Genomic DNA, 27,121 nt, shown 5'->3' with positions numbered 1-27,121 from the left:
ACCTTTTTTCTGTTATCCGCTAGCTGCCTCTGAATAAAAGATGTGATACATGGCAGAGACCCTCCCAGAAACTCTTAACATTGTTGGTTATAGTTACATGAAGAGCAGGAGATGGATATTACCATCGAGAGAATGCATGTAAATTGAAGATCAAATAAGCAATTCATTTAATCTGGGGTTTGTCTTTTTTTGAGTGACAGATAACATATTCTACAGGAATCACAGAATTATCACCTAAGGAAACCAAAACTCAAGTATTTTAACAGAAAAAAAGTGACAGATAATCCCTATGCTAACAGCGTAGTTCCCAAATATGCAGTGCTGTCCTCTAGAGGCTGTGTTTAATACCAACTAGCCCACAGCTCATTAACTAATAGCTTAATTCCAAAATTCATCTTGTGGGGGAGCTGATTTCAAGAAGAATCCCTTCTTATGTACATATAAGACAGACTGAATGGTGATAATACCCACATAAAGGAGGAAGCTGTCACATGCTGGCAGCTGAGGGAAAGTGTACACACCTTACACATCTCTGACTCTGCTAACTCATACTTGCAGTCCTATATTCTGCACCAGATCAGCTACACTCAGTGTTTCTCTCAATACTTTTGACAGAGAGCTGGAAGGAACCAAAAGCAAATGTTTTCCCCTCTTCCTTTTATCCCCTGAACACCTCCATCAAATTATTTAGAGTCATTAGATACTGGAATGGGCTGCCCGGGGAGGTGGTGGAGTCGCCGTCCCTGGAGCTGTTCAAGGCAGGACTGGACGTGGCACTTGGTGCCATGGTCTAGCCTTGAGCTCTGTGGTAAAGGGTTGGACTTGATGATCTGTGAGGTCTCTTCCTACCTTGCTGATACTGTGATACTGTGTTTGAGAGGTATGTCACACGCCTGACTTGGCAACTGGGCTTTCAGAGCTCTCTTTGCTCTCTGAGCTTCTCTCTTCCCTTAATGAGTAGGTTTTTTCAATTACTGAATGAATCCAACTTTCATTTACTGCTCTCTCTCTCTCTATATATATATATAATTAATAAGTTTAGCAAAATTGGTTCATATATATATATATGTTGTCATATTTTTGATGGAGTCAGCTGCAGTGCAGCTGAGTCATCTTGCCCTCCAAACACTGTTGCTGTGCTTGTGTTCAAGAATTTCAGTGATTCAAAGGCCATCAGTGGTGCAATGTATTTAGTAAACTAAGCTGTCAGCCCGCGGCTTGGATGGTAACACTCTGTGCTGGGTTAGGAACTGGCTGGAGGGCCGGACCCAGAGAGTGGTGGTGAATGGTGCCACATCCAGCTGGCAGCTGTCACTAGTGGTGTCCCTCAGGGATCAGTGCTGGGCCCCATCTTCTTTAACATCTTCATAGATGATCTGGATGAGGGCATCGAGTCAGTCATCAGCAAGTTTGCAGATGACACTAAGCTGGGGGCAGATGTGACTGAGCTGGAGGGCAGAAGGGCTCTGCAGTGGGACCTTGACCGCCTGAACAGATGGGCAGAGTCCAATGGGATGGGGTTCAATAGCTCCAAGTGCAGGGTGCTGCACTTTGGCCACAACAACCCCATGCAGAGATACAGGCTGGGGTCGGAGTGGCTGGAGAGCAGCCAGACAGAGAGGGATCTGGGGGTACTGATTGATACCCGCCTGAACATGAGCCAGCAGTGTGCCCAGGTGGCCAAGAGAGCCAGTGGCATCCTGGCCTGCATCAGGAATGGTGTGGTCAGCAGGAGCAGGGAGGTCATTCTGCCCCTGTACTCTGCACTGGTTAGACCACACCTTGAGTACTGCGTTCAGTTCTGGGCCCCCCAGTTTAGGAAGGACACTGAGATGCTTGAGCGTGTCCAGAGAAGGGTGACGAGGCTGGTGAGAGACCTCGAGCACAAGCCCTACGAGGAGAGGCTGAGGGAGCTGGGGTTGTTTAGCCTGGAGAAGAGGAGGCTCAGGGGTGACCTTATTGCTGTCTACAACTACCTGAAGGGTGGTTGTGGCCAGGAGGAGGTTGCTCTCTTCTCTCAGGTGGCCAGCTCCAGAACAAGAGGACACAGCCTCAGGCTGCGCCAGGGGAAATTTCGGCTCGAGGTGAGGAGAAAGTTCTTCACTGAGAGAGTCATTGGACACTGGAATGGGCTGCCTGGGGAGGTGGTGGAGTCGTCGTCCCTGGGGCAGTTCAAGGCAAGGTTGGATGTGGCACTTGGTGCCATGGTCTAGCCTTGGGCTCTGTGGTAAAGGGTTGGACTTGATGATCTGTGAGGTCTCTTCCAACCTTGGTGATACTGTGATACTGTGATACTGTGATACTGTAACTTAGTTCATATATGTGTATATATATATATGTGTGTGTATACTTTATATATATACCTTTTATATATAAATAAACATAATATATAATACATTATAAATATAACTACAAGAAATACACATAAATATACAAGTATAAAGAGATAAAATATAAATAATGATATTTATATACACTATATATTCTTATATAAATTATTAGATGCAGTGCATATTTTTATACACATGAATAAATATAAATACAGATATAATATTTAATAAACTATAAACAAAGAGCAACAAATATATAAAATTAATCAATATATTCATATGTAAACATTATATGTATAAAAGTAGTTCATATAGACAGAATATATATACATAATATATAAAATACATAAAATAGTTCATATATACTTAGAAATTGTATAGATATGATTTTAGATATTATTAGATATTAATCTAATATCTAATCTAATCTATCTAATCTAATATATAATCTAATATTTAGATGTTTTAGATATTATTAAAATATTATTAGATATTAAAACTAATTACATATATATGTATATCTACATAAAAATATATAAATTAGTTAATATATATAGAGATGAATTAAGTTTACTAAATGCATTGCACCACTCTGTTGGCCCTTGAATCACTGAAACCCTTGAACACAAGCACAGCAACAGTGTTTGGAGGGCAAGGTGGCTCAGCTGCCCTGCAGCTGACTTTGCATCAGAAATATGATGGCAACATGGTCCATGAAAGTTTTGCATGTCAACTCCTAACAAACCACAAGGCAGGAATGAAAGAAGGGCTTAGACAAATACTAGATGGGAAACAACAGACCTGTGGAACAGATTTCACTGATTCTGAAGGCTTGTGAACACTGAGGTATGTGTTATGATTATTGTGACTGGAGTGGCTAAGGCTGGATAGAGTGTAGAGGTCTTTTATATTTCTCAAAGAACTGCAGCTGCAGACAGGGCTGTGAGGCTGAAATATCTCCTGTTGCTCAGTGAAGGTTTACAAAACAGTATGGAGAGATGGAAAAACCATTTCTCTCTGAGTCAAGAAACTAGAAGGACTTTGAGAGGAGGAGCTGGAAGATGATGTTGCTCCTAAGAGGCTTCATGTGCGTGGGGAGGCTGGAAGTAACAGAGGCAACTTTTGGAGTGAGGACTGCTATATACATTACTCCCTGGTCACTTTTTGCCAACCACCACCCAAAATATTTTGTCCTTTTTTACTAGTTGTTTCCTTTGCATACAATTTGTATACTCCAATTGTTTATTATGGGATGGATATATATATATATACAGCCTTTATATAAGAAAATGATGTAGAGCATTTACCCTAATGTGTTTCAGGCTGATAACAATCCAATTTCCCACGGGTTGCTAGTCAACATCTCCTGTGTTTTGATATTCTTTTCACTCTCTGAAAAAAAAGCCTCAAGCACCTCAGCAGTCAGCAAGAATCTGGAAGCAGGTGTCGATTTCCACCTCTTCCAGTGTCAGAAATTATCATCTAGATGGCATGTTGTCTATAGAGCTGAAGTTCAATCAAACTGAGAGCTGACATTTGTCTCTTCCACTAGACCTGCACGGAGACAAGGTCAGCTGGAGGAACACACAGCCCACGTGTGCTGGTGCTGGGAAGCTTGGCTTCATGGACAGGGCTGTTTAAAGGGCTTGGACCCCAAAAGTTGCAGTGCTGTGGTTGAGGAACTCAGGGAAGCTCACTGAATGCTGAAAGAGTAAGACATGAGAACTATGTATGGAGATACTGAAGCAGCTGAAAAGCTAACTGGAAGCACAGTGCTTCCTCTTCTCCCTTTCCCAAAGCCCAGAAGAGAGCACTGTGGACAAATTTCCTGACGAATAGGATAGCTTTCAGAACAGTGCAGGAACTTGCCCTGGGCTTCCTGCAAATGAGAGGGACAACCTCTGTGTAAATGCTTTTCTCTGGTCTTTGTTTTGACGTTTAATCAAATCTTTAATCAGATGTGCTTTAAAGCACTTTTACTTTGGTTAAAACTGGGATTGGCCTTGCAATAAAGATAGTCTCTCCAGTAGCTCGTTCTGGAAACCCCCTGAACAGAGATGAGATGTATTTATGATGCCCTTCAGCTGTGTGTTTGATTTCCTTGACATAAAAAAGGGGGAGGGAGAAAAAATGAAAATCTGACTCTTTAAAGGTTTCTGTGGTTGTTACTGCTGGCTTGCAGCCACACATTCTCTTGGATGGTGGATTAGACACTTACATCATGAGGGTTAGTCAATACAATGCAGGCACTACTTAAACTTAAGGCTTAACAAGAAGTTTTGTTTGTTTGTTTCTTTCTTTAAAGGGACACATTCTGGAGACAGTTCATTTTATAACTTTAATGAAACACAACAATATTATGTAGTCTGACACCTCCTTGCATTATTTTACCTGGGGGGGGGGGGGGGGGGGGGGGGGAGGGAAGGAAGATTTGATAGCATCCTAAATGCAAATAGCTAAAATCGTTAAGTACATTATGTTTTATTAACTGCCTTTGTTGTAGTCCTTGGAATTTGGGTTGGATTGAGTGCTGTGTCCAGTTCTGGGCCACTCAATTCAAGAGAGATGTTGAGGCGCTGGAACGTGTCCAGAGAAGGACGACAAAGCTGGTGAGGGGCCTGGAACACAAACCCTATGAGGAGAGACTGAGGGAGCTGGGGGTGTGCAGCCTGCAGAAGAGGAGGCTCAGTGGTGACCTCATTGCTGCCTACAACTACCTGAAGGGAGGTTGTAGCCAGGTGGGGGTTGGCCTCTTCTCCCAGGCAACCAGCAATAGAACAAGGGGACACAGTCTCAAGTTGTGCCAGGGAAAGTATAGGCTGGATGTTAGGAGGAAGTTGTTGTCAGAGAGAGTGATTGGCATTGGAATGGGCTGCCCAGGGAGGTGGTGGAGTCACCATCCCTGGAGGTGTTCAAGAAAAGCCTGGATGAGGCACTTAGTGCCATGGTCTAGTTGATTGTCTAGGGCTGGGTGCTAGGTTGGACTGGATGATCTTGGAAGTCTCTTCCAACCTGGTTGATTCTATGATTCTGTGATTCCCCCACCCCCCTTCCTCATTCTCAATATTATGAAGTAGAAATCTGGAGACCACAAAGAGTTAAATAGTAGCCTTATGCAGGGTCCTTATTTAGAAGGAAAAGGTAGTTGTTTTGACATAGGTCTCTTAGCAACTAGAAATTTAGCTCTTTGTTTATTATAAAACACTTCAGTTTTGAAGGAAAGGATTTACATTTCTCATTTTAGTTGCTCTCCTTGTCTTCCACTCCATCTGCCTTGATGGAGCCTAAAACAAACTAAAATAAAGTTGCTTCCAAATATGAGTTGCAATATTTTTGAGTGACAAGAAAAGTCTTAATACTTACTATTAAGATATTTTTGTTGTTGTTGTTGTTGTTGTTGATGATGGTGGTTTAAAAGATCAGTGCCTCGAATGTCTGGCACTTCCAAATAAAAAAAAAGGAAAATGCATTTTTTGTTGCTAAATAAATGCTACAATCTATGTTTTATAGTGATTTAGATTTAGGATAAGCTATTATTTTAAAATATGATTGATAAAATTAGTGAAAGCAAAGCGTTTTAGTGCACAGCTTTGGGAAATTAAGATACTAAACTACATCATTTTTATTGAGCCTTCAAACAAGCTACAGTACTGGCATGTTTAAACACTCAGTGGAATATAGTTCTAAACTGAATCTTGTGCAAGACCTAATGATTCTCCCTGATGTAGTAAAGACTGCTTTTGGGGTTGAAACTAGCATTTTGACCCACAATTATCATTGCATTCTGCAGAAGAATCCAATTACATGTATTGACCAATAAACCCAAGAATGTAACCCCTACTTCCTCCCATTGAGGTGAGATGGTTTAATCATTATTGCAGCTGAAGGAAATGAAGATTTTTGTGTGAGGGAAGCTAACTTGGGGGGGGGAGGGAGGGGGAAATCATGAAATATAAGGGGATAAAATTACACAGTCTTCATCAGTGCTTCTCAGAGAATCCAGATAGGACCAGAGGGTCTTAACAGAAGAGGGTGACAATGGAGGTGCTGTTCTCTGGGGAATAACAATCCCAAGTATACTCAAGTGCTGGAAAAACTGAGGAAAGGAACATATATGGGCTGCCCAGGGAGGTGGTGGAGTCGCTGTCCCTGGAGGTGTTCAAGAAAGGACTGGATAAGGCACTTGGTGCCATGGTGTGGTTGACTGGACAGGGCTGGGTGATAGGTTGGACTGGATGATCTTGGAGGTCTCTTCCAACCTGGTTGATTCTATGATTCTATATAGACATCTGTAATTCTACTTGCCATACAGTTATGGATCTTACAGAGAAGGATGTTTGAGTACCTGCTTCTTGGGCTTGAAGTGACTAGACTGTGAGCTCAGACTTAGATCTGTCCATTTGGACTGCATATATGAATTAATTAGTTGCAATTAACTCATTCAAATATTTGTGCAACTAATTAATTCATATATGCAGTTCCCAGACCCTTTATCGATGACCTCTAAGAGGGCTAGATCTAGTTTTCCATTACTGAAACAGGAGCAAAATGAAAAGTGTGATGCTTACTGAAATCTGCATGACAATGACTGATAAACCACAAGTTTTTCACATCGGTGAAAACAGAGGCACTCAGCCTTCACAGGAGGCATCTCATCTCCCAGCCATGCTGGGGGGTTACTGAAAGCATTCCAATTTGTAGGCAGAGCTCATTTGGAAATCATGTTCTGTACATGATTAAACCAAAACCAACTCTATTATCCTGTCATCTCCTGTTGAAAGATGTAAGGTTTGATTCTGGTTTGGAAGCTGTTTATCTAATAGTTCCTGTAGAACTGAGTGTTGGCCACAATGAAGTTACTAGGCACCTTATTTACCTTTATCATTAGTGGAAATGGCTAAAATGCAGTAAGCTGAGGGTTTTTTTAAAGCACTTAACTAGTCTCCAGGCTTTGCATTTTTCATTTCTATCCAAAATCAACCCTCATCTCAATCATATTTTACCATACCATTTATTTGTGTAACTGCTACTGCTTGTTTTCTGATCTGTTGTACTCTTGTACTGGAAGTTAGTTGAGGAATGGGATTAATGAATTTGATGTGACAAATTACTATTTAAAGGGACAGCATTTCAATTTCTTCCATGAATGCTGTATTTCACCTACACTGCACATTCCTCTGAACCACTAGAGATTATTTGGTCCCCTTTTACATTAGGTCATGGATGATATAAAATATGCTCTCATCCAAATGAAAGAATACCAGAACAATGGGAGAAATCATGGCCCTTGCAATGCTTCTGATTTCACCCACCATGGTCATGAGAATTCACACCTAAGCTGTTTGTCTTTGCAAGAATATGCATGATCTATGGACTACAAGTGGCTGAAGTGGTCCAAAAGATCTGAGGTTAGCACTCAATGTTGCTAAAATTTTTGGTGGCTTATGTGACTACCTTGTAATATAATGAAGTTGATTCTCTTCTACTTTTCACACTAAAGCTCAATGAACAGTAAATCTCCTAGGGTAGCAGGACATTGATCAGCATTATTTCTTCAATTAAAACATTGCAGGCACAGTCTTGTCACTTCAGTGCAAACAGCCATTCTCCTGAAACTCCCTTCTCATTCATTACTTATTAGTCCCTATCTGTTCTAAAGAGCTTCAGAAAAAGAAATATGATATGTGGCCAATGAATCACACACATCTAATATGGTAACAGAGAAGATTAGTGAATAATTCACCCAATGAACTGATGTAGATGAGGATAAATGTTTTGGAAAAGAGACAAGTAATGAAAAAAAAAAGGGGGGGGGGGGAGAGAAAAAAAATCTGAACATTTTTATTCTTTTATACAGGAGCTGAAGTTTTGTGGTCTCAGAGATATCTTTTTTTTTTTTTCCTTCATGAGGAATATCTCTGACATTATACAATCATAATAACATCACTGTATATTATTGTTATGTATAATGACATTATGCAATCATAACCTGAAATGCTTTCAAAATGATAATCAGTTTTTTAAACCAAGCTGTGAGATCACAGAACCACAGAATAAACCAGGCTGGAAGAGACCTCTAGGATCATCAAGTCCAACCTATCACCTAACCCTTCTAATTAAGTAAACCATGGCACTAAGTGCCTCATCCAGCCTCCTCTTAAATACCTCCAGGGACGGGGACTCCACCACCTCCCTGGGCAGCCCATTCCAATGGACAATCACTCTTACCATGAAGAATTTCTTCCTATTGTCCAGCCTAAACCTGCCCTGGTACAGTTTGAGACTGTGTCCTCTTGTTAAGCAGTTATCTTCCTTTACAGGTGGGTAAACTAAGGCACAGAGGAATTCAATAATGTCTCAGCCAGCCTTATCCACAATTGCTCCAGTTCTCTTTCCTACAGAAAAACACAAAGAATGCAGTTTGTTGCATGTTGGCACATATCATACACAACCAAAACGCTTGCTTCAGGTGTCATTTAAAAATGTTTGTAACATCTAACAAAGGATGTGATGTTGTACCTATGTGTTTTTATATTTCATAGGAATCCTCATCCTTACTCTTCAAAACATCCTCAGAGCATAAGACAGACACAGAACAATTAAGTAGCTACACAGTCTATAACTTCGTTATTTTAAGCAGAAGTCTCTTCTAGTCTGGGAAACCTCACTCCAATCAGTTCTGTGTTGGGGCAGAGTTATAATTCATTCATTAATTACAACACTAAATTTCATCTAGTGACTCTTCCTGATGACTAACTATATATCAGTTTTGGGGAGTTCCCAGGACAAAGTGGATTCTTGCAATTATAATCCTTAGCTTAAACTGTGAAAGTTTAGCTAATACTACAAAAATAGGAACTGCAAATCAACTTTGATTCTAGCATCACAGTGCCTCTATGTTCTCAGTAGAAACATTGTCTTATATTTGTGAAGCTGCTTTCTGCTTGCTAATATAGTAAATTGTGAGGGCTACAGAGTTGAAACCTGTGGCATCTCTGCATCTTCCTATGTCTTTGCTGGTTAATCTTATTAGGAAGAGCATTCAGTGTCTCATTAACTGGCCATTAATCATTCATGGGTGTGAAACTCACTCCTCCAGTAGTACATTGCCTCCCCTATTTCATGTGTGATAATAACACACTAAATTCTGACATAGCTGAAGTAGAACAATATGTACATGTCCATAGAAGTGGAGATATACAGGTTAAAGATGAGCCTGTTGTTTATGTGGTAGAGCTAGCAATGAGTTATGGCTCTTAAGAGATAGAACATTGTGTCTATGTCTGAACTGGCACAGACCCTTGTAATACAGGAATTTATTTCTGGTGGAGTGAAAATGGATAGTTTACAACATTCCTAATGACACGAAAAATCCCTTGTATGAAATGTCCTGTATGTGTTACGAGATTATGGATTTGATAGTGTCAATCTATGAACAGGCACAAAAATACAGTGATTAGATTCAAAGACTTTACAGAGAGAGAGAGAGCAAGACAGAACAAGCACTGTAAGACAAAACCTTGCTATATGCCCAGTTTGGAGTGGATAGATTTTTACATGACAGAAGACTGAAAAGTCTTGTATTTAGCAATTCACAAGATTTCAAAAAAAGGCCAAAACATTGTGATGGTTTGGGTGCTAGCCACCCCCCACACTCTTATGAAATCACCCAGACTAGACTCAGATGGCTGGGAACTAAGAAATGAAGCTTTATGTTTACAGCCTAGCACAATATACAGCAGATAGTTACAACATATGCAGCTATAGACACAAATATACAAGCTAAAAAGTAATAGAGGAACACAGCAGCCTTCCCAGAAACCTGAGTCCCCAGGAGGGGCTCCCAACCACCCTTTCACCTTCCCCCTACCCCTCAACTTTACCCCAGTCTCAAGGAAGAATGGAGGTTTGGCCAGGGGGTTAGGAAGCAAAGTGAATTAATCAGAGGAATGGCAGAGAGGCTAGAGAGAGAAATGCAGCTCAGGCAACGCCCCAAGAAGAAATGAGTTATCTATGTCTGGATTCTTGTTCTTGTATCTCTCAGCAAGCCTGTGAGTGAGGTAGACATCATTCTGTTTTCCTTTTCACAGCCTGCAATCTAGTTCTTCTCACCAAAACATTCTGGATGAGCATGGAGGTCTCTTCCAACCTGTTTGATTCTATGATTCTATGATTCTAGCTAGCTTCAAAATAGCACAATGGTCTCTTCCAACCAAAACAATTCTATGATTCTTCAAGGTTCTACAGTTCAGCATAAGGACCATGAAAACTGCTGGCTACTTCTAGTTTAACAGACACATAGGTTCTACAGCTCAGCATAAAGACCATGAAAACTGCTGGCTACTTCTAGTTTAACAGACACATTTCACTCATTTCAAGAGATTGTTTGTTTTGTTGTTTGGAGTTTTCTTTTCCCTTGTTTGGGGTTAATTCAAAATGCAAACTCTGAGAAATGTTTCATTTAGATCAAAATAAATGTGGATGCAATCCCACACAGGAGCTGCCAGAGGAACTGTGCTATTCCCAAACGTTGTTCTGATATTATGAAGTTATTTAGTCATACTCAGAATTTCCAAGTGTGTCTTTACTAGTTAGTAAGAAATATTTTCTTCCAACTGCCTGCTGTAGTTTTGCACACAATTCTTCTCACTGTGGGCAGCATTGACAGCAAAAAATGGGTAGATAGAAGACCTTTTTCCCCTTTAAAAACCTCACTCAGTGCATTTGATTTATTTCATGAAGCCTTTTGTTTTACTGTCCTCCACCCCACAAGACAGCTGTGAAATGAGTCTGCTGTGACTGAGTTAGTTGTCAGCAAAAGCATTCTAAGGGTAAGCAGTCAGCATTAATATTGCTGGCATTAATATTCGTACAAACATTGAGTAGAAAAGAAGGGAGAGGGGAAATAAATTAACTGACATCCAGATCAACTGGTTTTGATCTTGATGTGTTTATGAAGTGAATTACAATTCTTCATTTGCAAGATTATTTAAGATCAATCTTTCTGGACATAATTACCATGTGATTAATATGAATAAACTAAGCAGAAGAACAGACATGATAATTTCCTTTCATTCTGTTACATGGATGATCATTGTTTCAGTGTCAAATAAAATTAAGCTTTGGCCTGAAAAAAACTCCACAGCAATCTCAGGATGCATTTAAGATGATAATTTTATGGGGTTTGGTTGGCTGATGGTCCCTTTTTAAATAATGTCATGTGCATCTTTAATATCTTCTGAAAACCTTGGTGACAAATATCGACACTAGGCTGTGCTTTAATACTGTCAGATTTTTAATTTCAGAAAGTGTAAACATTGCCAAGTTTTGAAGGTCTGAACCAAGGATACTGACATAATTTTCAAAGGCATGGGTAATACCTCAGAACCTCCCTTCAACATAAAACCCAGAGATCTGACACAAGCAAACCTCTCCATAATCTGCTTCACGCATAACAATTCTGTAACACATCCTTCCTGATTATTCGTGACCCACACACCCAATTGTCTTTTGCAGATGAGGTTCAGGTGATGTATTTTATTGCTGATACCGTTTCACCTGTATTTAGTTCCAGTGACATGGAAAACACTGCAGCCAATTGTCCTTATTACAGTCCCTGTGTATTTCTCCCCAGTGCACTTGCACAGGGGGAAGGATGTGAGCATGGAGTGTACTTAACTGCCAGGCTGAATGGCTCTGTAATGTAGCTTCAGCATGGCATAAATTAAGCTGTCATTTTTTTGGCAGCAAGTGCAGAGAGGCGATTTTCCTGTACTGTAACATTTGAAACAACAATTTTCTGGCTCCAGTAGTAACTGACAGTTCTGTGTGATACATGCTCAATGTTTGTGCATCAGGGGCTGCAGCTGGAAAAAGCCTTCGGGGTAAGGTATTGTCTTTATTGGCAAATCGAGTTGGCAGTCGCAGAACACTAACACTTCCTAACTCTTTTCAAAGAGCCTGTCACTCACCCTCTGAAAATTTGTACTTAAAATTTACTAGGTTCCATCAAGGTATTTAACCATGCTTCTTAGATGTAAAATGCCCTTTTTGGTAACGACTTCAGACTTATTTGCATTAGGAAGATTGCTTACCAAGAGGGAGCTGGCCAACGGCATTTTATTGGCGACATGCGCAAAGACATGCGCTTGAAGGACAGCCAGGTTTGGAAACGATCTTGGAATGCTTGGCCAGACTCAGGCTGGTGAAGAAGGCTATTGATGAGGTGCTGACAGCTGTGGGGAAGGAGACTAGCAGCCCTCTTTCAGCACGTCACTAATGTGGGACTCTGCACACACCCTGCCGCAAGCTGCGAGGGAAGCCTTCCTTTACTGGCAAGGTGTAAGGGTGAGCAACGTCATTCCACAGAGAGGAGGAGGAGAAGGAAATTAAGGAGTAACCTGCATGAGTGAAACGTCCATTTATCAAATGTGCTAATCTTGCAATGTTCTGTTCACTGTGATCACTTTTGACACCACTTTTTGACGGATTCAGAGACACTGTTCTGGTACAATGGTGAAAGCAGGGGAGTTACACTAGATTTACAGTTGTGTAAGTCAAGCTAGGGATCAGCTCAGTTTATATTACACAGTCACTTTTCTACCATTGCTAAAAGTCCCTTGCAGTGCTCCCTAAGCATTCAGATGCTTTGAGACCTGTGCGTACCTTATTGCCTCCAGCGCCAATTACTGCCATCCTTGCTAACAGCAGCCCTGGCAGCCCCTGCGAGCAGACTTCACAACACACTGCCAGTCACTCATTGTTGTCTGTTTCAAACATTTTGGCCATAATCCTTGCATTTTAAAGCCATTCCTTCAATGTCTAAGTTCATGTTGGTATTGGTTTCAAGATGTGGCTCATAAAGTGTTATTGAATCCAGAGCTAGAAACTGCATAAAATTTACATTTTCCTTGCTGCTCCTGGTCCCTGCTGTTCTGGGTCTTGATTGAGTTTCTCAGAACTATCTAAGAGACTCAGATGGCCAGTTCCACTGGCTGGGAATTCTTCTAGAGGTGCATTGGGAAGGCTTGACTTCACTAGTTGCATGTATGGGAGATTTCAACCTTTCCTGTTTAGCTCAAAAGAGGAGGAAGAAGGAGAAAATATGTTTTAAAACATTCACCAATGATGCCAGTTTATGGAATGCTGCTGGTAAAGAAGGGGAATCACCTCCTCTGATTTTAAAGTAGGGCCTAAATACATTGCTGCCCTAACAAGTTTGCACTTACTGACATCTGTGTTTGGCTGTGTGTTCAGATGTAGTAACACGAATTGGTGACCTGACTTTTATTGTAGCTCCACTCAGCCTTACTAATATAATTAAGAACTTGTAAGTGGGTTTTGTTAAGTTCTCAGATTTGAGAAGTTTAAAAACAAGCCATAAAAGTGACTTTTGATTAAGGCTTGGTAAACATGAATCTATTTTATGTGGTTGTTTTTTTTTTTTCAGCTGGCAAAGGTGATGATAATAATAACCTAAGAAGTTTAACTCTTTTTCTGGGGGAGACAACAAGGCTTATACCTGATGGAAAATAGATTTTTCCAAGTTCCTGCTACAACAGAAGATGTAAGCATTCATAGGCAGTGCATCAGAATTTAAGAGTTCAAAGCTTCCAAATCAGATTCTCTCCTGAAACAAAACACTTTACAAAGAGAAATTCAGAGGAATGCAAGCAGGTGTCTTGATTTGCTAACCCCTTGGTAAGTTTGAGCAGCACAAGTCTTCCCCAGGATTCACCAGGTGGAGATGATCCTCCTCTAGTTCTTCATTCACTCAAATGACTTTTATGGGGTATGGAACACATCTCAAAAGCCCCAAAATTAGGATTTTGAGGAATGAAGGAAAACATAAAGGCTTTAACACTACAGCACAGTCTTATTTTGAGTACAGACATGAAGGAAGGCAACTGCTGCTGCTCTCCCCGATGACTGTATAACAAGCATATAGTTCTGCCATTTGATAACCATTATTATGAATGCTTTGAAGATCTTCTGGACAGTTACAACTTTGAGAAAACCGAGTGAAGAGGCAGAGAGAAAGAAACCCCCCAGAAATGTAAGATTTAAAAAGTGAAATCCTGGAAAAAGAATGCCTGCCAAGCCTGAGGCTGACTTATAGTAAGAAGGTTCTTAGAGTCAGCCCGAGGTAACAGAGCAAGGCTACGGCTTTACCTCTGTCACACTGAATGTGTTTGCTGAGGAGGAGGAGGGAGCCAATGAATGCAAGGCCAGCAGCTATATCCATGGTGTTAGCAGTGCAGAAGTATCCCTAAATTAAAGTTAGTTAAGTATGTTCTTGAATAATGAACTTGGTCAGAGGGAAATGCACAGGTCGCAGGCAGCCATACCTTTATGATTTAACATATGTTTTAGCTATTAACTAGGCTGATACACAACCCCCTTAATATAATCACATGTTCAAAAGTAATAATGGCTGTGATTCATGAGTGCACATCATGATGATTTTTAAAACTGGTAGGCTCACCACCTTCATCATGGTGTTATTTTCTTCTCCCAGATTTTAAGCACAGTGCATTATATCAAACAGAAGTATTTCCAAGTGATTTTTTTTTTTTTTTTTGCTGCATCTTAACAGTTGGTGATCATAGTGGTTCCAAATTTAAGGTTCTGGAATGAACTGTACAAAATAAGAATAGTGGGATTTTATGCTTAATAGGATTTTAGGTTAGTCAAACAAGCTGGAACTCACAAAACTTTAATGCCTGAGAGGTGCTCTCTCTAAAGTGACCAAGCAAATTGCCAATTCCATACATTACACACATACACACTCCTACCCTTCCAGAAGAAAAGGCAATGCACACAGAAGTAAAATGAGTACTGAAAATCAGTGTAAGCTCTGTATTCCAACTCACCAACTCTAGCTTTACCTCAAGCTTCTGTGCAGATTACAATTTATTCTTGTCTCTGAAAGATGAACAAAATCTGTTTGCCAGAATACCAGATTATGCCACTGCAGCTTTTATGTGAAGTTTTAGTATAAATCTGTGTGATTCACAATCTTCCATCTCTTTATAGCTCCTAATCTCATGAATAGTATTTCCCAAGTCCTGTTAGGCACCTATTTGATTACTCCATTGTCTTTTAAGGGGTCTCTCTACCCCAGGAGTATGAAGTATGCTGATTTAAGCTGAATTGCCAAGTATCTGCTATTTTCCTCCATATGATCAGCACTGCTGTGCTTTAGTATTACCATGCTTTGTCAGAGTTAATGTAATAGCAAATGATGAAGATGCCCTTTGGCAGGAAACATTGCTAGCCCTTAATAATAAACAATTTCTGCACCTCCAATTGCTTCTATACATGAGCAAGTTTAGTCAACCCCTGAGGAGAACCTGTACCTCCTCATTACAGGGCAGCAGTAGTGAGAAAGCAATTCACTGAGCTGTAGGGTTGGCAATCACCCATATTTTCTGCTATGAGTAAATAACTTCAATTGATTTAATCATAAAAGAATAACAGGAAAACTACATTGATTTCCAAATCCCTAATGTGAACATCAGAATATATTGACTAAGTTATGTGTTAAAAGGTTGTATGCATTTCTATGAAGGGAAGAAATATCAATATTTGATCATTAACAGAAAGGAGGAAAAAAGGAAAAAGACAATTTGCAGTCATCTCAAAATGGACTGAAGCAGCATTATGCAGTGCCATGGTTGAGTCTACAGGGGTGGAAATGCTAATGCTCTGTAGTATTCATAGGCTAAGAGGACTATGGTAAATGCAGTTGTAATAGGCTGCTTACATAATCCTATAGAACTAGTAAACAATATAGCACTGTTTTATTAAAGAGACCAACAAGCAATAAAAGACTCACTGTTAGCCCTGCCACTGTGCTCGCCACTGCAAGCGATCACTGCCAGCCAAACCAAACCGTGTCAGAGCAGCAAAATAAGAATATAACTGCTTTAAAAAAAAATCAAATATTTTCCCTGCTGAGATGCCCAAACAATGATATTTCAGCTTGTATAGTACCCTAAATTGCTCTTAATTTGCAGTGAAAAACTCGGGATCAAAAATTGTTTTAAACTGCTGAGAAAGGGGTATCACCTTGGCAAGACTCAGGAGCCCATTTAAGTTGTTCTGCTATTTTAAATTGTTTTCTTGCAGTTTAGAGTTAGTGTCAGGGTTGGTGATGCTCTTTAGTGTACCTCATCAAATGGAAGTGAGGACAGCAAGTTGCTAAGAAGGAAGCATCACAGTATCACAGAATATATCTGATTGGAAGAGACCTTGAAGATCATCCAGTCCAACTTTCAGCCCAGCACTGAAGAGTCGACACTAAATTTTGTCCCTAAATGCCAGGTCCACACTCTGCTTAAACACCTCCAGGGATGGTGATTCCACCATTGCCCTGAACAGACCATTCCAATGTTTGAGAACTCTTTCACTGAAGAAACATTTCCTAATATCGAGCCTGAACCTGCCCTGGTGCAGCTTTAAACAGTTTCATCTATTTCTGTTTCTTGACTTTACAAACAGTCCCTCCTCAGCCCTCCTGTAGGCCTCTTTCAGATACCGTAAGGTCTTCTTGAAGCTTTCTCTTCTCCAGACTGCAGAGCCTCAGCTCTTGTAGCCTGTCTTCATAGCAGCACTGCTTCAGCCTCCTGATCATCTTTGTGGTCCTCCTCTGGACTTGCGCCAACACTTCCATGTCCTTCTTGTGATGGGGGCTCCAGAACTGCACACAGCACTCCAGGTGGGGTCTGCTGAGAGCAGAGCAAAGGGGCAGAATCCCCTCCCTTGCTCTGCTGGCCACACTGCTCTTGCTGCAGCCCAGCACTTGGTTGCTGTCAGGGCTGCACTCACTGCAGGCTCAGGTTGAGCTTTTCATCAACCCAGAGCCCCAGCTCCTTTTCCTCAGGGCTGCTCCCCAGGCATTTGCCACCCAGCCTGGATTTGTGCTTGACATCCAAAGAGCTGTAAACCCAAGAAATCTCTGTTATTCAGCATAGGTGAGCAAAATCTCATTTTGACACTGCTTAATATTACATATGTAGATAGTCTACAGCGATGCATAATTATGATATTAATTTTGGTGACAAAAGCATAACTTAAAATTCACATTAGATATTCTAACCTGTCATCTTTAGATGTAGGAGCTGAATGGAGTTTATAATTATTGGGAGGTATGTATTGAAAACTAATTAATAGTAACTCAAATAATTCTTTTATTATAGCAGCTTTGATCTTAGCAAGACAAAGTCTTTACTGTTTCAGGTGGTTGCTTGAGAGTAACCATGCACGCCAGTGCCAGTTTTGGTCCTTCATCTCTGACAGTCATCTGGCTTTGGTGCAGGTTCTTATCACAGGCAAGTCATGGCAAGTCCCTGCTGATCATTTAAAGGCTACAAATTTCTCCTTCTCTTGCCTTCTCTATAATTTCAAATATATATATTATTTTTTACTATGGATTAAGATGGTTGCATCCTCAATTGGACACAGACAAAAGGACTATCACAGAATCACAGAATTAACAAGGATGGAAAAGACCTCCATCATCTAATCCCTTCTAATTAAGTAAACCATGGCACTAAGTGCCTCATCCAGTCTCCTCTTAAACACCTCCAGGGACAATGACTCCACCACCTCCCTGGGCAGCCCATTCCAATGCCAATCACTCTTTCTGTGAAGAATTTCTTCCTATCATCCAGCCTAAAACTGCCCTGGCACAGCTTGAGACTGTGTCCTCCTGTTCTGTCACTGGGTGCCTGCAATTTAATTGATAGGACCAATGTAAATTTTAGCTTTAATTTAAATATCTCATTTAAGATTTATGAAAAATATAAAAGGGAGACAACTTTGCAACCTTCAATAGTGAGACCAAAATTGGATAACTGAGGTATTTCCTGAGTTCTCAAGCTGGCAGAGATGGAGATGTTAGAATGAAAAAAGACCTGCTGAAGCACTTATTTCTTGTCCTAAAAGGAGAGGTCTCCAGATGTACAGCAAAGTGCTTTGTCCATCTCAGATCCATACTGAGATGAGGTACAAAAATTACAGAGAAGAGTGGTACAGTCAGCAGGACTGTGGAGCTGTCGTGTTCTCTGGGAGCCATAGGTAGTTGAAGCAGGAGCCTTAGCAAGAGCAGCTGAGCCACGTGGAGATGGCTGTGTAAAGGCATTCAGATGCTCTGCAATATGACCCCATCTCTTGGAAATCAGGGAAGAGGAATACTAATCTGGCTGAAATTACTCAGTTGGGGTGATTTTAGAGAAAACCCCTGCAGCACATAGATATAACATTAGGACCATGAGAACAACTCATGGATGTTTCCATGGTCAGAGCCATGGTATGACAGACGGTGGCGTTTCAATTGGCGAGTGGCATAAAACACAAAGCCACACTGTTGATTCAATATACACTGAAGGGGCAAACACCATCAACTGGAGCACCAAACCTTTAGTGTCAAAATCCATTGCAAAGAAACCCAGAATAATTACAAAAAAACCCAACAATTTGTCTGATGTCATCCTTGACTGCCATATTGCACCAGCACTGATTTAAAATGACCACCTTCGTCAGAAAAGGTGAATCATTGAGAGAGCATTTACCACAGGCCTCTGTTGTTAACTGTTACCATCACAACCCAACACTTTCTAGAAGTTATTACTTTTAATCTTTATTTTTAGCTGTGCTTCTAATCCATTGGATTAGAGCCCTTTAAAATTTATATATGAAAAATGCTTGGAAGTGAAGCTTGACTGATGCCTTATGGGACACAAAGTCAAATTTTTGTCTAAAAGAAAAATCCAAACCCTGCTTACTCAGTTTTAAGTACCAGGAACTTACTATATATTTCGTTAAATGAAAGCAACAAAGAACCCCCCAAGACTTCAATATTCATTTCCATGTTTGTTGTGCTGGTTCAGTCCAGTCATAAACCTGTAATACCTTTAACAGAAATACAATCTGCTGCAGGTTATTTTACTGCCAATATTAAGATAGAAAAGGCAAAACAGGCAGAGCAGGCTAAGTCTTCCATTTTTTTTTCATTAAGTTTTCTGAAATATCTGATCATTAATGCACCTCACCTCCTTTTTTTTAACTGAAACTATTTTGGCAGCTGAGATCCCTCACATTTATTTCTTGGATCCTGGCTGTGGGAGCTAGAGCAGCAGACTGCCGACAGAACTCATTGCCGTGTGTCTGAGCCAGTCTTTCCCACATCCTGATGTTCCAAATGAGAATTTGCTTTTTAATTAACAGGCAAACAAAGAAGGAGGCTGTTTGTTCTAGAACAAGGGGCGCCTGTTGGTCAGCATCCTAGGACAGCTGGTGCAGGGTGGAGAAGAAAGAATTTAATATGGAATTGAGTTTGCTTTCAGATATTGATCTCTTGGTGAGTCCCTTCAGAGGACAGCCGGCCACCACAGAGCCTGTAGGCTGGCCTGGGGGAGTCATCTGTCTTTGCATTGAGGGCTTCTGCCAGCATTTCCCACAGCAATGTGGAAATTGCAATCTCTCCAGTGTGGGGTGGGACAAGTCTCTTTGCTCTGCTACTGGTGGAGTCTGCCCATAGTGAAGAGGCTACAGCAAGGCTATGTTAGCATGCTCTACAGCAGCAGCCTGCCATCCAACTTGCAAGTGGCACGTCTTAGAAAACTGTCAGGAAGCATAACCCTGCAGGCAGTTGCTGACCCAGACATGGCTGTTGCTTACCCTGCAGCACCGCGGTAATGTGAAGCCCACAGATGAACTGCAGTAGCCAAAAGGAGTGTAAAGCAGTGTAGTTAAATTACCTCCCCAACAGTTCATTCCCCCAAATCCTCTAGGGATGTGCCAATAACAGAAAACCTCCCAGGGTAGTTGTACCATCCATGAGCCTTATACTGTGCCAGCAAGAAAAATGTGGGTTTTGTCCAATGCAGAATCTTAATATTCTGTAGTCCGTCACTGAGCTTCACCTTCACTTTATGACTATTGCTCTAAAACATTTTAGTGTGACTCAAGCTCTCTTCTAGGTTGTTTATGTGGAGTAAGACACCAGCTCACCTGAATAAATACCCACTATGCACAAATTTGAAACAGTTAAACTGACTCATAGTTATCCCTGGTATGTATTCCTTAGTGCAGCCTCGTGCTTCTGTTACTTCTCTGAGAACGGTATATCACCTGGAGAACTGGGCTGTAATTTTCACCAAATCTATTTAGCAGCTCCTGTAGTTACCACAGAGGTGATAAACATGGCCATGTGTCCCCCAGGAGCAGGTTAGCTATGAAGCAGTACATTACCAGCATGCTGCAGCAGCGAAGCGCTCACTAAGGATACAGCAGCTCAGACTGGAAAAGACTATGTAGGGTTTTCCTCAGTGCTGCCTGCCTGTCTTACCTCTTAATATCCTACTCTGTCACAGCCATATCAGCAGAGATGGTGAGTGATGTAAATGTGAGCTCCAGGTTTATCATCTTAAACACAGTGACATCCTCACACTTACGTTGTCCTGCAGTGCCAAAGCACTTACATTGTCATAAAGATGTTTAGTGTAGAATAAATATTTCCATGAGTCAAATAAGCTAAACCAGTGTAAAATACTTTGAAGCTATCATAACTGCACCTATACTACCAGTCTTGATATAACACTTCCAACAGAAATCATTCATGCTTTCAAAAGGTGTGTGCATTCCCAGGCCTTATGTGTAGTGAAAGCACGACTTAGAGGGCAGGATGTTCTTTGAAGAACTGCAATGCACTGGAAAACCAGAAGGGAGGAAAATAAGAATAAAATGTATGTGTGGCTTCCATAAGCTGTAACAGTCTGATGAAGCAATCTTTAACAGACCTATTATTACCTAGTAGGTTATTGAAGAGCCTTACCTAAGCCATTTCAATGACGCTTAAACTAAGTGGGAAAAAAAAATCCCAACCAACAACTACGAAGCAAAACAAAATGAAAAACTTCTCTGTTTAGAAATCTTTTAAGGGCAGACTTTCTCTGCAATACACCTAATCATAAGATAATATAGATAGCTCTTTGGGGGGAAAGTGCTGATCTGCACAACTGTGTCTTGAAAACGCATTCCTTAACTTTGCTTCTCTTCCTACCTTTGGTTCCCTGTCACAGGCGATACAACACCAGCACTTGTCTCTCTGAGTTACTCCTTTAAAGACAACTCGGATCAAGTAGAGGCTCTTAAGTTAAGAGGTGAGTGACTGGATCCCCTTTTGTTTACTAGATCAAGCTACAGACTGTCTTCCTGAGTTGTAAAAATTCATTCCCAGCAGGGAGTGCAGTGGCTTTACCTGACTTTAATTTATTCGGTGTTTTAAATCGTGCCATCATTGCAGGTGTGGCCAGGCTTTTGTTGAGGCTTCTTGAAAAAAGAAATAAATTCTGATCTACCTGCTTGAATCTGTCAAGAGCCCCATTTGTATGCACGCAGCTAATGTGCTAGAAATAAAAGCCCACAACCTGTCAAATAAACTCCTGCACCTGTATGAAGCAGTTAAATTGTTCCATCTACCATTATTCTCAGAGATCAAAGGGCCCTCACTGTGAGGGGCTCTGAAGAAATAAAGCAAATGATAGACCTACTTGTCCTTGAGCTAAAAAAGAAGGGGTGGGGGAAAGAAAGAAAAGTGGACTAGTTCAACTACCTGAAGGAGCTTTTGTTTGGCATGGGCACAACACGAAGGCATTCTTTCACATTAAGACCCAAGAGGAAGAAATTCATTCACCCTTATTATAGTGACGTAGCTGTGGCATTGATGTGTTTTTAACCTTGAATAATTGTTGTCTCTAAAGCTCCAAACAAGTTTTATCCTGTCCACAGGTCAGTTTTGTTACAAAGGCCAATTAGTGGTGCTACCTTAGCCTGCAGCAAAAAGCCAAGTAATGGTGGGGCATGCCCCATCCAGAGGTGATGAATAGCCTGTAGAGCTATAATTTGAGAAGGGGGGAGGGGGGCTTTGAAGCATTTACCTTACATGGAACTCCATTGTCACTGCAGGCTGTTTGATCTTTAAATAATTTACTTAATGATCTCACCATGGGAGCAATTGGCAGAGCAAGATTAGGTTGTAAGGGCCTAATGGACATGGGAAAACTTAAAATTACTACACGAGAGGTATGTACAGAACTGATTTTATTTTTTTTCCCCTGTGTAGATTCTTGATTTAGATGGGGAGGAAAGCTATAAATTATAGTATTTGCTTGATGTTTTCTGGCAGAGAAAACAAGAAGAAATTTCACATTCGGTGAACATTTCAGGGAATTTTAATCCTTACTCTTTTAATCTTTGTGGTTTTGTTTTGCTTCTCCTTAAAAATGAGGCGACCCAGGAAAATTATTGTTTTATAATAGATTAATAGGTCAGCAATAAAAACCTTTGGTCACTGTGAATAGACTGTTGTTAAAAGGTCATGCTTAGCATAATATTTCATTTCTGATAAATAAAGGGTTGGAAAGTCTGGGGCCGAAGCCTGTGAATGGGAAAAGTGTACCATGACCCCTTTTACTCAGTAAATAATGTAAAATATGAATGATTAGCTCACTTTGTAATTGCACAGGAAAACTCTGCACCGTTTTGTAGATACAGGAATTGGGATTTTCTACAGTATTCAACCCCGTTAACTACTCACAGATAGCAATTGTTGCATTCCTGTGGCATCACACTCACTAAAAACATAAAAGGTAAGTTAATTAGACCTGTGAAAGACTTGTAGAAATTGGAATACAGATCACCAAACAATAACTTAATATCTGCCTTTGTAGATGGACACTTGAGTGAAACCAAAAGCATTAGAGAGAGCTTGAGACGTGCCTATCATACATAGTTTCTATCTATTTTAATTAAGGGTAAGCATTTATCTATCTCTATATATTCAAGTGAAATGTATAAATGCAAGCTTAAAAAGCATCACTCTGATATGCTATGTACATATATATATATATATATATGTGATAGTTTTCAAATGTTCTTACAAGATGAGTAGTTTCTGGCCCTGAATCGGGAAGCAATTGACAGAGTATATCTTACTGGCTTGATTTAATATAGGAATTTAGAACACTACCTTTTCTGAGGGATTTTGAAACTTCATTTCTTCAAGTTTCCTTCACTTTCATTTTTGGTTTTAATCTCCTTTTTTTTTCCAGTTCTCTTTCCTCTTCCAGGCCTTACAATGAAAGCAGAAAATAGGGTAAGGCTCAATAGACTGCCGTGGATGACACTGGAAAAGGTACTTATTGAGGAGGGCTGCAAAAAGAACGAGGCCAACACCCATGCAGTTTTTCAAATGTATTTCAAAGAAACAACATTTTCTGCACTAAGAGGGAAAATGAGAGTGCTTTTAACAATATAAAGCTGTTGCCTGATGCAGCCCATTGGTGCACACCTCCACTACTGATCTAAGATGTGTGCTTACTGGCACTGAATTAAAACCCAAGTCTTTGTGCTAGTAACTCTGGAAGCTTGTTAGTGAAAACATTGTAAGACCTCAAAGTGCTAAGCACAAATCTGATAGTTCCTGTCCATTTGCTTCTATCATGAGAGCTTCGATATCATGGACTTCTTGGTTGCCATGTTGGTTGGTATTTCATTTTAGTTGAATTTTGGACAAAGATGTTTGCAGAGCTGAGGACGTCTCAACAACAGTAAAACTATAGGAGCTGGAATAGGTCCTGGAACAGGTCTGTTAGTGCACTCTTGGTCCAAAACTGCACACATTTTGGAAGAAAAGAAAGGAGTGTTGGAATTGCTGCCACAGCAAAGGAAGAAAAGGAGTAAGAAAGGGAAGAAATGCTTGTTGCTTTTAAAAGCAAAATTATGGCATTGGTGGAAATATATTGGAGATTATTGATTTCAGTCACTGATGCTGGAAAACACAAGCTGTTTAGGTGTGATAGTTCTCCCATATTTTTTTTAGTTACAGACTCAGTTAGTTGATAGTCTAAACATTTCAATTTTACTGTCCACTCTTCCATTCAATGCACGTCTGATATAAGATACAGTCCAAGCTATGGGCAAAAAGCGAAGCCAGAAGTAACAATCAATTGAAAGTCATATTAAATGGATTGACATTAAAACTGGAATGGTGAGTTTGGCAAGTATGACTTTTAAAATTTACACAGGATCACAGGATGTTAGGGGTTGGAAGCGACCCAAGGAGATCATTGAGTCCAACCACATGCCAGAGCAGGACAATGCTATCTAACACAGATCACAGAGGAACACATCCAGACAGGCCTTGAAAGTCTGAAGAGAAGGAGTCTCCACAACCACTCTGGGAAGCCTTGAAAAATCATCAAGTCCAATCCCTCCGCCAGGACAGGACCACCTATAGCAGATGACACTGGAACACTGTATCTGCCCCCTTTCCACCCCACCCACCCCATTTTGCCCCTTTCCCACCCCTAAACACACAGCACCTGGGCTCTCTTGGAGTCTCCTCCCACCCCAGGTGTGACCACTTAGACCTCCCTGCACACTGCCCTTTATAAACAGCCCCAGGAAAGGCAAGCCCTAAGCTTGCCCATCTGGGCAGAGGGATCCTCCTCCCATCATCACTGGTGAGTCCTCATGGTGCACACTGGGTGACTGGTGGTGGGGATCTAAAGGCCGGGGGGCCTGGTGGCCCCCCGGTTAGGTAGGGTAGGAGCTTGATGATTACTTTAACATGTGATCACGGAGTTGTCTGGGCTGGAAGGGACCTTGCTTATGTTTTTCCAAAGTATTTAAATGATATGTGCTGTTATGTCAAACAGTGATCCCTGTCCCACTTTCCCAAGCACCACCAAGCTTTTCCTGTTGAAAGAGATAAAGGAAGGTTACATAATTATGAAGCTTTTTGAGCGGTTATCATAGAATCATAGAATCAGTCAGGGTTGGAAGGGACCACAAGGATCATCTAGTTCCAACCCTCTGCCATGGCCAGGGGGACCCTACCTTAGATCAGGCTAGCCAAAGAGTACGTCAAGTATCTCTCTTCCAGGCTGGGCTGGCACTTTACTGTATGGTTGGCAAATGTAGGTATTTCGAGCACTGCCCTATTTCAGCACAGGGACTGGTAACTAGGACAGCACAAGTCCTGCTTCAGCAGCAGCTTTTGAGCAGGAAAACACAAGACAAGGCAACATCATTCAATTCTTTCTTTCCACCCCCATTTTGTGAGTCTGATCCCAGCACAGCAGAGGACTTAGCTCTGTAGCCATCCTGAACAATAACTCAGGATACAAATCTGTGAAAGTTTCAGTAATTTCATGTCATTACTGGGAAGAAAGGAATAAAAAAGAAAAAGGATCAGGTCAAAAAGATACTATTGAAGAATATGCTTTTAAACCTGTCCATTCACTGGCATCCCAAGAATTCATTACCATGGGCAATCAATTAGAGACTCTTGTTTATTTCCCTTCAAGGAGGAATACTGGATGTAGTGGCATTATGTACCTGTATATATAGATATACACATACACTTTGGAATGTACAAATAAAAGGCTGAAGGGTTACAATATGAAGGCAAACACAAATGCTTGTTGACACAAGATTGGGATCTGCACAAATGCAGATGTGCATAACCCAGCACATTCTTCCTTGAAGCAACCCAAAGTTTTGCAAAGCCTTATGTAGCTGTCAAGCTTGTGTGACATTTTCTCCTGTTTAGCTAATGAGATGTGTAGCTATGTGCAAAAAAAAAATGTATTCATGCTAAACTACCTCTTTAAATAGTTGTGTGGGTTAAGTAATAATCATAGAATCAACCAGGTTGGAAGAGACCTCGAAGATCATCCAGTTCAACCTAGCACCCAGCCCTAGACAATCAATTAGACCATGGCACTAAGTGCCCCATTCAGGCTTTTCTTGAACACCTCCAGGGATGGTGACTCCACCACGTCCCTGAGCAGCCCATTCCAATGGCAAATCACTCTCTCTGTGAAGAACTTCCTCCTACCATCCAGCCTATACTTCCCCCAGCACAACTTGAGACTGTGTCCCCTTATTAATTCAGAGGATATCTTCACTTTGTTGTAAAACAGTAAGTAAGTTTCAGGGAGATGAATTTCATTACTTGAGGTGCACTTAAATAATTTCATTATTTCAGAATTCCTTATGTCTGCTCAGAAGTAACCTTGAAGTAAGTGCTGCTTAGGCAACTGCCTCCAAGATTTTGGGACAAAACATGGTTTGGCTTTAATGAGAGTCAGAAGCCTGGCTGATCTCGGTGCTACTGTTTATTTCATAATGCCATATAATGATGATCTTTTCCTATTAGAGAAAAAAAGAAGAGTTTGTCTATGTCATTAGAAATAAAATCCTCCCAGACAGCCTTCACGACTGATATCCTCTGAATTTCCAAAGCAGGCAGTCTGGTTAGCTTAACAAACTCTATCAAATCCCAACAGCCTACCTGGGGGGAAAGATTTCCTCCATGGGCAAAAAGGGCAAATCAGCCTCAATAGACGAGCCACCATTTGGCTTCTTCACTGAATCTGCCAATTAGTGCAGAGCATTATGGCATGTTTGTGTTGTGGCAGCCACAGAAAGAGACCTGCCAAACTCATTCTATACAGAACCCCAAACATCCATTAGATGCAAGATGCTTTTCATCCTGATGAGTTGGCTTCAGTTCAAACTAATGGCCAACTGATGAGAAAGTTCATTAACTTTGAAGCTTTCAGTCCCTCAGGAGGTGTAAACTAAAACGTGGGGTCCTGCAGATATACACAACATAACAAAAATGATCTTAAAATATTGAAATTACAAAGCCAAACACTTTAATGGTAGGAAATGGGAGAATGAAATTTACTCCTCAAATTTTCATGTTGTCTCCTTTT

General features: G+C 40.8%; 1 long non-coding RNA gene across 1 annotated transcript; it reads left to right on the top strand.

Moving 5' to 3' along the window:
* Window positions 1–22,351: 22,351 nt before the first annotated feature.
* LOC135188006 (uncharacterized) lies at window positions 22,352–24,349 on the top strand. Its single transcript, XR_010307534.1, has 3 exons — window positions 22,352–22,418; window positions 23,066–23,149; window positions 23,447–24,349. It is a non-coding gene; the product is annotated as an uncharacterized LOC135188006 (long non-coding RNA).
* Window positions 24,350–27,121: the final 2,772 nt, after the last annotated feature.

This window comes from Pogoniulus pusillus, chromosome 28 (genome assembly GCF_015220805.1).
Source record: "Pogoniulus pusillus isolate bPogPus1 chromosome 28, bPogPus1.pri, whole genome shotgun sequence".
Taxonomy (NCBI): Eukaryota; Metazoa; Chordata; class Aves; order Piciformes; family Lybiidae; genus Pogoniulus; species Pogoniulus pusillus.
The sequence above is the reverse complement of the archived record's forward strand: the minus strand, read 5'-3'. Positions and strand labels throughout refer to the sequence as shown.